Source organism: Hyaena hyaena, unplaced genomic scaffold, assembly GCF_003009895.1.
Source record: "Hyaena hyaena isolate Hyena2069 unplaced genomic scaffold, ASM300989v1 scaffold_1265, whole genome shotgun sequence".
Lineage (NCBI taxonomy): Eukaryota > Metazoa > Chordata > Mammalia > Carnivora > Hyaenidae > Hyaena > Hyaena hyaena.
In genome coordinates, this window is record NW_024081897.1 from 383,640 (window position 1) to 396,348 (window position 12,709).

The following is a 12,709-nucleotide window of genomic DNA, read 5'->3' on the forward strand; positions in this document are numbered from 1 at the left end:
AAATATGCTATAAGCCTCCAATCAAGATCCATTTAAAAAGAAAAAGTGCATATAAAAAGACAATGAATATTCACAATTTCCATAAGGGACTTTACAGTCCATTTGCTCTTCTACCATATGAGAGTAGACATAGAAAAGGCATCTAAGCTAATATTTCTGCTAGAACGATTCCCTGCAGCAAATTTTACTATCTTCTTGGATTCAATTTTAAATGTCTAGAACAATGTGCTCTCTTCATCCTTCTCCTGGAGGCAATTCAAAGTCCTGTGGGAAATTTTCCCAGCACTTGTGGTATAAAAAGTAATAGAGTGAGGAATAAGAAGATAGAAGTTCTGGTTCTCACTCTTCTGCTTTTCAACCACATGAACTTGCATGATTCATTCTTCATATTCATTCAATTTGTGTATTTTTCCTACTAGACGCAAAGACACCACTGTGAGAAAAACAGAGATGTCAGAGACTGAACCCCAGCTTTCTATGAGTTTATAATCAAATACAGGAACAAGTGCAAGAAAAAGGGGAAAATGCTTAATTAAGTAGGTGGAATCACATCAGTTGGGAGTAATGGTAAAGAGAGATCATGCAAACTATTTTGCAAGACTGGTAAAATCTAGAAAGGCAAATTTGGAGGGGGAAGCATCCCAAGTAGAAAGAAGACACAAGCTAAGGGTAGAGGTAAGAAAGGAGGTATTCAAGAAATGACTGGTGGTCAATGTTAGCTACAACATGTGTCGTTCACAGGAGAATAGTAGGAGGCTAATTCAGAAAGATAGTAAGGATCCAGAATTGGAAAACTACTGAGTCTGATGTTTTTGAGTAAGCAAAATGAAGGGTTGGCAGAAGCAGGTAATTTAATTAATGAAAGGCTTTAGAAGAATTATTCACATGGTGATTTGTAGTATGGATTGGGGGTAGGGAGACTAGTTAGAAACTAGTTAGAAAGCTAGGACAAGAAGACAAATCTGGAAGAGATTTCCAATAAGGAACGAATTCAAGGAGTTATTTTCCCTGTTTTGAACACAATCCACTTGCCGATATTAGAGATGCCACAATCAAAATATGATGAAGCAGGAGATATCACACTTAAGCTGACAGACAGAACAAAGAATACTTGAAGTTGAAATGACAGAAAAATAACTGAGGAGAAATTCATATGAATTTCAACTGCTTAATTTGATGTTTATGAAGAATTTGAACTATTTTGTAAGCAAAGAAAGGCAATCAACCTGAAACTCTGGGAAGGCTGTAGGAACTGGTTCCTCTTATGAAGAGTATAAAAGCATAAAGAGAATTACTATCCTCCTAGATTCTTCACATTTACTCCAGTTAGATGGACATTCTAGGCCCTACTTTTCCTGATTTTGACTGGAAATCGATAATAATTCTCTCATCACCCTCCCCTGAAATTTGCCCATAACTTTACAACCAACACCAACTCCTTCTCAGGCAACTGCAGATCTGACTTCTATGACTACAGATTCGTTTTGCCTGTTCCAGAACTTCATACATACACAATCTAACAGCATACACATTCTTTTCTGGCTGCCTTTTTTTGCTCAGAATGTTTTTTAGATTAATTAATGTTGTTGCATGTAAGTAGTTTTTTATTATTGGGTAAGTTGCACAAATATTTCACAAATTGTTTATCCATTCATCTGTAAATAGACATTTAGGTTGTTTCCAGGTTGAGGCTATTATGAATAAATTTAAATTTAATTTTATAAGAAACTCACAAACTGTTTTCCAACATAATTACAGTATTTTACATTCCTAATACCAGTGGATGAAAGTTCTAGTTGCTCCACATTCTATCCAACACTTGATATTGTCAATCTTTTTTAAATTTAACATTCTAGAAGGTTTGTAATAGTATCTTCGTGTGGTTTTACTTTATATTTCCCTAATAAATAATATTTCCATGTCCTTATTTTCATTTCCTCCCTGGCCATTGCACACATATATTTTTGTGAAGATTCTGTTGTATCTTTTGCCCACTTTTTAATTGTCATTTGTCTTATCTTTGAGTCGTAAGAGTTCCTTATGTATTCTGGATGCCAGTCCTTTTGCAGAAATACGTATTGCAGATATTTTCTTCAGATCTCTGGCTTGCCTTTTCAGTTTCTCAGTGGTATCTTTGGAAGAGCAAAATTTTTTTAACTTTAATAAATCCAATTTATAAATTTTTATGGATAGGGTTATGTTCTATCCACAAAATCTTTGCCTACCCTCAAATTTTGAAAAATGTCTATGTTTTCTTCTAGACGCTTTATATATTTAGATTTTACTTTAGTTCTATGATATACTTTGGGTGTATTTTTGTGTAGTATAAGTAGGAGTCAAGGCTCTTTTTTCTTTTTTTTCCGTTTAAGTATCCAGGTGTCCAAGCACTATTCAGTACAACTGTCTCTTCATCTAGTTACTTTGTCACCTTTGTCACAAATCAATTGACTCTCTACCAATGTTGGTCTTTTTCAGAACTGTTTATTCCATTTCATCGATCTATTTGTTTATCCTTACACCAAGGCCACATTATCTTGATTATGTAGCTCTTAGGTAAGGCTTGAAATTAAAAAAAGGAAGTTTTTCAAATTTATTTTTCTTTTCATTTTTTTTTTTTTCGAGAGAGAGTGTGTGTGAGAAGGGGGAGAAGAGTAGAAAGAGAGTGACAGAGAGAGAGAGAGAGAGAGAGAGAGAGAGAGAATCCCAAGCAGGCTCCACCCTCAGGAGTACCTGGGAGATCATGACCTGAACTGAAATCTAGTCAGAGGCTCAACCAGCTGAGCCACCCAGATGCCACTATTTTTCTTTTTAAGAATTATTGTGGCAACTCTAGGTCCTTTACACTTCCATATAACTATTAGTATCCATTTGCCAATTTCTACAAAGAAGTCCTAGGACTTCTCTTGAGTTTTCATTGAATCTATAGATCAATTTAGGCAGAACTGACATCTTACCACTATGAATTTTCTAGTTCAAGAATACAGAATCTTTCCTTTTTATTGTCTTTCTTTTAGCAATCTTTCATAATTTTCAATGTACAGATCTTGCATGTTTGGTTAAATTTATCCCTATTTTAGACAGCCTGTCTTAAAAGTTGACTACTGCAGAAAGCAATCTCACCCATTATCTATCTGTGCTATTAGTTTAATTCCCAGAATGACAATTTCTTCAAATTGATAGTAGTAAAGGAGTGGTAACGGGGAAAGGGTAATTCCCAGTTGGAAACATTTCCATTTGTGAGATAATTCCCTGCCATATTAGAAAAAAATCTCTTCATAAACCCTCACAGCACCCCAACTTGTAGAAATGTCAACAAGTACATAGACAAGTGGGAATACTGACAAGTGTCCCTGGTGTCAGTAAGGAAGCTACTTACCAAGATAATTAGGTGTTTAAACTTAAAAGCAGCTCTTTTGTAGATCACCCAGTCTATAGATATATGTATAGTTATCACTCAAAAATTACTGATTTATCACATTAATGAGCACTTTGAATTGTTTTTCCTAGGGCTGTGTATTTTCTTTAGCAGAATTTCCATGCTTTAGTTTGAATCAGCATTTGTGCAATTACGGAGTCGTTACATGAGACCCGGAGATTCATAGTGGAGAGAAATGTTTATCAGCAAAGTTTTATCTAGATGGACAAAATTCTCTTGTAAACACTTTTGAGAAATCTAAATCCCTCATTGATCTTTTTGCTTTCCACACAAAAATAGTGACGATAAAGAGGAAACTAACTTTCTGAACCATTAAATATTGTATTCTTTCTCTTGCCAAGTTCCCTGGTGGGTATTTTATAGATTTTCCTTAATTTAAAAAGTAGATTATTCCAGATTCCTGAAATAATTATAAATATCATAACAACATTAGCGTATGTCGTGTTTCTTCCATTTGTGATATCAATTTTTCTCATAACCATCAAATTAGATAAATAAGGATTAGGTGTTATTATGTAATCGGAAAACAAACTCTAATGAAGAATCAAAGAGTGATCTAAAATATCATACAGAGATTTGGCTCTCGCTCTGTGTGTCTTTTCATTCTCCCCTTCTTCCTCACCTCCTTCCTCCTCTCTTTTAAATTTTGGGCTTTAAAAGAAACACTCAGGAACCACAAGTATTTGAGAAATAGCAACAACAATAATAGTATCTTAACTACTCTGTGTCAGGAATGAACATTGCAATTCTGTAACTTTCAGACATCTCCAAGATGAGTGTCATTGTTTCCACTGTACAGAGAAAGAAACTGGAGCTTATAAAGGGTTAGAGTCCTTTCCCAAGGCAACATGGCCAAGCTGAGGAGATGAGGTTCAAATCACAGAACCAAATCTCTATCAAACAGATGCCTCCAAACTGAAGTAGTTATTTAACTAATTGGACCTAAAGAGTGAATAAACGCATGGACCGTAGCATATAGTTTAACAGAAGATCTTTCAGCCTGCATCTATTCAGGAAACTACACAGAAATCTGCACTTACAGAAAAGGTAACCTTGCATCATGGAGAGAGCACGTGGCTGCGGAGCTGGAAGACCTAGGTTAGAGCTAAACTGAACAGGAAGATTGTCACAGAATCTAAGAACCCTTTAAATCTATTTCTTTATTAGTAAAAGTATATGATGGACTTCTTACTTTCTAGTCTGTTCCAACACTAGATTCTACTTAAAGAAGAAAGTACTCTCTGTGTGTATTTTAGGGATAATTTTTTTTTCTCTTTTGCTTTCTGCATAAATAACCTTCTCTTTAATTGATTCATATTAGAGTCTTTAAAAATGTCCACAGACATATAAGGAAGCTGGAAGGCACCAAGGATTCCTGGTGTCACACGCTTCCAGGTGACTTATGTGGGCTGCAGCTTCTGGGTAAAACTTTTCTGGCAGCCACTTCCACCCTGGCATGAAGCAGTGGAGTTGAGACGGCCACAGGAGGACCCATTTGGCTGCTCTTTGCAAGAACTTCAAGACTGAAGGCTATCAGCTCCATCACGAGCACCAGCAGGTTGAAGTCCAGATAGCCTGCTGAGACCGGCTGAACTTTAATAGTTACCCATCCAGGAGCAAGCTGGCCCAGCCACTTTATTGTGCCTAGAGAGCATCCAAAGGACGCCCCGGAATTTTTCCACCTGTTCTTCTCTGCTGCCATATATTTAATACACCTCCTCAATGTCTTCAGATGCCATATTGGGCAAGGAATGAGAGGAGGGTATAAACTCTGAATAACTAGTAATTTGCCAAAAGAAACAGGGCCATTTTGGCCCTTATACAAATTTTGAATAGTCTGGATGTTTAACTAGAAGGAAAAATATAAACATGAAATGATAGAAATAGTACCACTGGCAAGTTACAATGTCCCTACCAATCATCAGGGTGGAACTTGTGAAGACTATCAGATATGCTATTAAAAAACAGATTTTCTTTACATATCTGAGTTTCAGGTGAGTGATTTTGTGACTTCACTATACTTTTATAATTTGAGTTCATTATAATAAGCTAAAAAAAAAAAAAGAACAAACAAATGAAGGGTCACCCTTTTCACAAAGTCAAGGTTAGCTCAAGTTTTTCTGAGTATACAACACACTCAAGTCTTTCTTAGGAATGCTCATAAAGAATGTTCATGAAGTTTAAAAAAATTTGGATGTCCATTTACTTCCATCCATGAAAACTTCCATAGGGTTTCTATTTAATGAAACCTTAAGATAAGGGAGTTTTTCATTTCAATTTGGTGGTCAACATGTAGGAAAAAGAGAAGTTCACATAAGAGAAGGAATATAATCAGAAAATCAAACATTAAGGGGAAAAGCCATTTTTTATTTTTATTTTTATTTTTATTTTTTTTTACAAATAGTTTATTGTCAAATTAGTTTCCACATAACACTCAGTGCTCATCCCCAAAGTGCCCTCCTCCATGCCCATGAAAAGCCATTTTTTTAAAGTGTGGCCTTCACTGCCAAACTGAGTTTTGGTCTAAAGTGTAAAACCAGAGGGAAAAAAGTCAGCTCTGCTGTGAACTGCCAAGGGAATTGCTTTTGTTCCACCAATGCTCCAGATGCTTTTCATATAGAGAGACTTTATCTCATGCTCATGCTCATGCTTGTTTATTTCCATTCATATAACTCCAAGCCAGGATGGAAACAGGGACTTTGTTGATCCACTGAATGTGATTAAATTACTTCATCTTACCTAAAATTTCAAGCCAAGTAGGAAAAGTAGAACTATGTACTTTTTTCCTTTTAACCTCAAATTTGAAACTTCAGTTAAATCAGTTTATAGCCAATTAATGGCATTTGTTACTAAGTGATCCAAGAAACCAGGAAGAAACTATGATCTAGGTTGTCAAAGCATTAAACTCTTATGAAATGTTTCAATATAAATCTTTCTACTTGTCATAAAAATAATCCATTTTGGGTGCCTGGAGGGCTCAGTTGGTTGAGCATCTGATTCTTGATTTTGGCTCAGGTCATGACCTCACAGTCACGAGATGAAGACTGGCATCGGGCTCCGTGCTAAGGGTAGGGACTGCTTAAGAGTCCTTCTCTCTCTCTCCCTCTGCCCCTCTACCCTGCTTGAGCTCTCGCTCTCTCTCTCTCTCTCTCAAATAAAAACAATAATAATAATTCATTTTAAGGCTATTTGCCTTGAGGAAAACTTTATATTTCAGAAATGGACCCCAAAATAGTGTCCCTACCCTTATTCATCTTGTTTCAAGATATAACCACTAAACATTTTTTAATTCAATAACCATTTATTAAGTGTTTATTATGTGTTGGGCCCTATATCTTAGCACCCAAGATACTAAGGTACACTGTGGCATCTTGTAAAGGTTGCATTCTCTCTGAAGGCTGAGGGAAGATTGGGAGTCTTTAACAACAGATAAAGGCCTATGAGGACAATGGAGATGCAAACGAGGAAATGAAAATTCAAAGGTAGTTCCCTGGTCTCCAGTTTGGAGATAAAGATGCCATTCGGTGAGATGAGAAATGCCTGGGTACAGCCAGCTCCATGTTCCCCCAGAGATGAGATCTAAATGAGATACTGCGCAAAGAGGCACATGGTAGAGATAGTGTACTCAAAGTCCACTTTCAGAGCCCCAGTGGGTTTCTTTCTCACGTGGAAATGTTTGAACCTGCTTCAGAGCCTGCTAAACTTATCAATAGCCAGTGGCAAATACGCTCAGCGGTGAGTAAAACTCTTCCATGGAGAGGACTCCAGTCCTGGATTAATATTGTAGCATAGGTCAGCCCACCGTCTGGGCTGATCCTTCTGAATCCATTCTAAATAGTAAAGGGTCCTCGAAAGTTAAAAGGGGCCATTCCTAGCAAACACACTGAATAGTGGGCCAGAGGGCTTAGGTTCTATCTGAAGCTCTTGCATCTGTAGCATTTGAGGGAGGAAAGTCATGTCACCTCTTCATTATCTATAAAAGATTAGGATCCATGCTCACCACTAAATATAAAAGTCCGTAATTCCCCTTCCCATACCTGGACATTGAAACAGAGAAAATGAGGGGAAACTCATCAAAATGAATGCTAAAGAAAATGAAACTGTCCAGCTTCTATTTATGTCATGAGAATTTATTTCCTATCACATTTGTTGCATGTGTGTGGCATTCTGAAGGTTGAACAAGACAATGGCCCAAGACCTATGGTGACCCCATTTAAATTTCACAGTATGAAGATGCCTATAATTTAGAATTTTGAAAGATGAATATTTATTTAGCACAAGATTATTCATCCTCCTACTTCTGATTTTAAGTAAACAATAACAAGTAGGCCACAAGTTCATAGAATTAACTACATACGCCTCTTTAATGTTAACTACTAAGTGGCCTTCCACTAAGATATAAAGTGAATATCTATTTGAAAGGTTTGGAATTAAAATTCCTTGCTTTTGATAAAAATCAGCACTGATAGTGTCCTAACATAAACTAGATCATTTCCTGATCCTGATCCGAACAAAGGCTTCAGCTCTGCCTCATACTCCCCATCTTTTTTGGCAAAAAAGGTAAACCAATTCAAAAACAAATATTAAGGAAGTAATAAAGGGCTCTTTGGCACATTCATTATATTCACAGTGAGGGGAATTTTCTCTCCAGTCAATATCACTATATCTAATATAAAATCACCAATCTGTAGCTTTCTTAGAAAAAAGTACCCTACAAGTAGAAGTTAATCTTTAGCTTTATCTATAAACCTGGTAAACACAGATAGATTTTCATTGAGATAAATGCTACACAATGTATGTTATGCCCAAACATCTCATTTTCTTCTAGAATAACAGCAGCCAGCATAAAGGAATATCTCGAATATGTCTCTGGTGGTTAACCTACACTTTAATCCTTTCAAGAAATTCACAAAATAGATATTACCAATGAGAGACTAAATACCCTGAGAATTTACATTAGTGGTTCAAAGCCACACAGCCAATGACAAATGATGATTTTGCCATGTGGATCTGAGTCTCTCTGGCCTGAAAACCAACTCTACTCCAGTAAACAAAATGCCTCATTGCCCTTACTTTTTTACTCCTTCAGGCTTTTTCTTGAACTTCTCTTTCTGACAACCATCAAATCATCCATTCAAAGATCTCAGACAAGCTCAGCATTCTAAGGGAACCTGTCAGATCTCATTTGGTTCACGTCATCTACCACTCCTTTGTTTATTCTTCTTTCTCTAAAATCTTCCTTTTCCAAAGCTGAGAGTTGATAAAACAGGCTATTTCTATCACAATAAAAATACATTATACACCATTTGAAGAGAAAATATTTATATATTCATTGGTAGTGTTAAATATATACTAAGGTTATAAAAATAGTAGCATGTTAATAATAATAGCATGTTAATGTAATAGAATAGTAGCATGTTAACTATTACAACAAAATTAATTCATAAACCCAGTCTTTCTGCGTAGTTAAATCAAATACACGCTGGCTCTCTAATCTGTCTTTAGTAACCTATTTTAAAGTGCTCTCTCTTCCAATTAATCCAACGTTTTTCTCAGGGATAATCCCAAGGACAGGATAATCCTTATATGTTCCCTGTGTCAGTTCAGCCTGTTAGTCACAATCACCGGAGCATACAATCACGTACAGAAAACCAAAATGTCCATCATTACTTTTATCCAGGCTGGGATTTCCCTTCCTCCCTGGAACACCAGCTTGCCTGCTTTACATCCCTTGAGGCTTAAAATAAGGAACATGTCATAAGTCTTTTCCGAATTCTCTCCCATATTAAATTTTACGTTCATAAAGACATGCAGGCTCAGTCTTGAATTTCTCACTATACTGAGAATCTCCAACCTCTAAGTATTTTGCTTTGCCTACAGACATTCAACCTTCGGGCAAAAGGCTTCTCTATCACCAGAATGTGTCCATTCCTCCTTCATGACACTAATTGCTTGTGCGCATTCCTCCCTACTAAACAATTCAACCCAAAGGCTGCAGTTAAAATCATGCTCACTCACCACTGTGGCTGCTATTTTGTTCTTCTAAGTTTCTCAATTATGCACAATGTCATTTCATTCTGACTCTTACCACAGTCTATTCTTAGTTCTTTCTTCCTCTCTTTTCTTGCCCATCCAATTCAGCCAAGCTCATCTTCTTCCTCATCCACACTGGTCCTGTGTTATCTAGAGCAACCTCTTTACTTTCACCTCACAACTGCATTTTTCTTAATCAAAAATTTGACTTAATACAGTGATATTATAAGCATTGTATGCTGCCGGCTGACAACTACATGTATGGTGAGCATAGCATGATGTGTAGAGAAACTGCATCACTATTTTGTACGTAAAACTAACGAAACCTTGTGTGCCAACTATATTCTTATTAAAAAGACTAGCCCTATTAAGTGAAAAAAATGCCATCTCCATTAGTTACTCATTTTCATTTATCTGTGTTAAACATACTCTTAAAACTTTGCATTAGAGAAAAGCAAAAAAGAAATAATAAACATCCAAGTATTTACACATACAAATGACCTGCCCTCCAAAATCTTGCAACAAAAATAACTTCATATGTAAATAAGATTTCACCCTTCAAAATAAAAGATTTATTTTACAAAGTAAGACAGAATAATGTTGACCTCATATGATAATCATAAAAATATATGTCTAATCGTAGGAAAGCAGCAAGTCATTTTCCCAGCTACTTAAAAATATTTTAATCATGCAAAACCAACATAATGTATTCTAACATAATGCTAAAATGTTAACCAAGATGAAGTGGCTTTTATTCATTATACAGGATGTATATTTGGCAATAGTTTTTAAAAATAATTACTCTAAAGGAACTCTAAATATATTATTTCAGAAACAATATTTTAAAATACAGCGGTAAGCAATGAAAACTGTTGTTCTTTATACATTTTTGGCATAACACTGCCATACAATTACAGAATTATAAAACAAGTGTTTCATAGTACCCTACAGATCCAGAAACTGGTTACAACTCCTACCACATACACATGGTATTGGTACTCACAGACATGCACAGCATTCTGTAATTCATACTGCAGTAGAACACAGGGCACAGAGAAGACCCAGCAGCTGCTGGAGAGTTAGAGCTTATGTGCGAAGTAAAACACACATCTTTTGAAGAATCATACCCATTTTCCTGAAATACTAAAAAAACAAAGGACACAATAGTTTCCAAAGTGAAATAGTAGTGCCTGGACCCAGCTGGCCATCCATCTTCTTAGGTAATACTAACAAAAGGCCAATATCTTACTTAGGAAATAAATAAATGGTGTTTTAGTAAAAAGGGAAAAATGCTTATTAAGGGATAAGCTAATGCTTTGCTCTCATTTATTTCTCTTGATTGTAATGCCTCACAATCAATACACTGTCAACTCTAGTATGGGTGATAGTTACTTCATTTGTAGACAACCATATAACTGAATCTTCTCTTATCTCAGCCAGTCCCCCAGTTTAATTTCTTGTTAGTAAAACCACCAACTATTGATACACACTGGCAAAAAAAAAATTTAACTCGGTATCTAATCATTTGCCTACTTCTCAGTCTACTGAAAAGTTTCAAATGGGAATGTTAATGAGATTCTGTTTGCACACCAGTCCTTTAATCACCTACGCACAAAAAACAGAGCTAATTCTGAAATCACATCCCTAACATAAAGCTTTTGTGGATCATTCCTCATCTGCTTCCAGTAATTGTGTCATTTGTACAAACCTAGAATTGGTTAGATCTTGATTTCTCTAGTAAGCTTCTTGTTATTGTTTCTAATCTTTTGTTTCATTTATAGTTTCCTTTTCTCCACATGAAACTAAATCTTCTATCAGCACCGAAAAATAATAATGCTCATTTGACCAAAGAGTATAGAACTTAAATATTTCTTAGGACCAAGATTATTATATAACTAATCTCTCTGATTAATGCAAACTGTTCTACAAACTCATATAGCTCATAGCTTAAATATACTTTCATAAGGTTTCAGATTTTTTGTTTACAAAGATACTTTTACCTAACAAGTATCAATGTATTTTCCCTTTCACTTCATTTTTAATATACATTGAGCCATTTCATAAAAACTTTTAAATATATACCTATGAAAGAGCAACCTAAAAGAACTGTGATTGAAGAACTGGGAGGAAGGGTGGGCGGAAATGGTATTTCAATGTTTCCCAAGATAGTTATAAAGATTCAATTTACATAGCAAGTGTCCAATTGTTCACAATTTCGTAACTGCAAAAGGGTAGCAAGCTGTAACAGATATTTTTGTGAAAATTGATAATGTATTAAAATTATGTCTGGAATCCAAGGTAATCCATCCTTTTCAGCAACCAGGGGCAATAAAGCTCAACACCCTCCTAAACCAGAGGAGGCTCTGAGGATCCATCATGACTTTGGAGAGGCTGGAACCCAGTGTTGGCTCCATGTTACCAAGATGCTCACCTGATTTTTACTCCCCTTTCTGAACTCTACTTCCAGGCACAGTTTGAGCCATGAAACAAAGCACTTGATTGTATCCTCTAACATGAAAACTTTAACTCAAGAAAGAAACATAAAGAAGCTATTTCCTACAAATAACTAAAACAATAATTCTCAACAGATCAGGGGGAAAAAAGCAGGTGAAAAATAACATTCTAGTGTAGGGGAAAAAAGCAAAAACAGTGCTTTCTAAATGTTTCTAATAAGAAAATGAATTTCAGACTCCTCCAACCATCTACTGGAATTAAACTTTTAAATAATTCTCTAATAGAATTTCATTTTCTGCATCCATCTGCAGCTAAGAACAAGAAGTAAAACACAGACAAATATTACCTGTAGTAACTGAGAAATGTTTAAAATGAAAATCATAGCATGTAGCAAAACCAAACAAAAGCATAAATAAATGTGACAATGTAGTTAATCTTACTGTAAACACTTTTTGTCAAATATAACACACTGTTGACACTGTGGCAAGTATACTTCCTTATGAATTAATGATATTGTCACAAAGGGAGATTTCTCCAAAATGAAAAAGCACCAAAGTAAGTTCACTAAAATAACTGATATTCATTCATGGTTTGGAAGTTCCTCATGGCAAGATTTTACAATGGAATAGAAATTTAAACTTTTGAATGAAAACCATCTACATTAATTAAGGCACATCTAGACACCTCCAAGCATTCATATTTATAACTGTAGTATTATTAACTTCAATAATAAGAGATTTCTAAAACCACAGTCTGTCCCCGAACACAATCTGTTGGGTGGGCTGG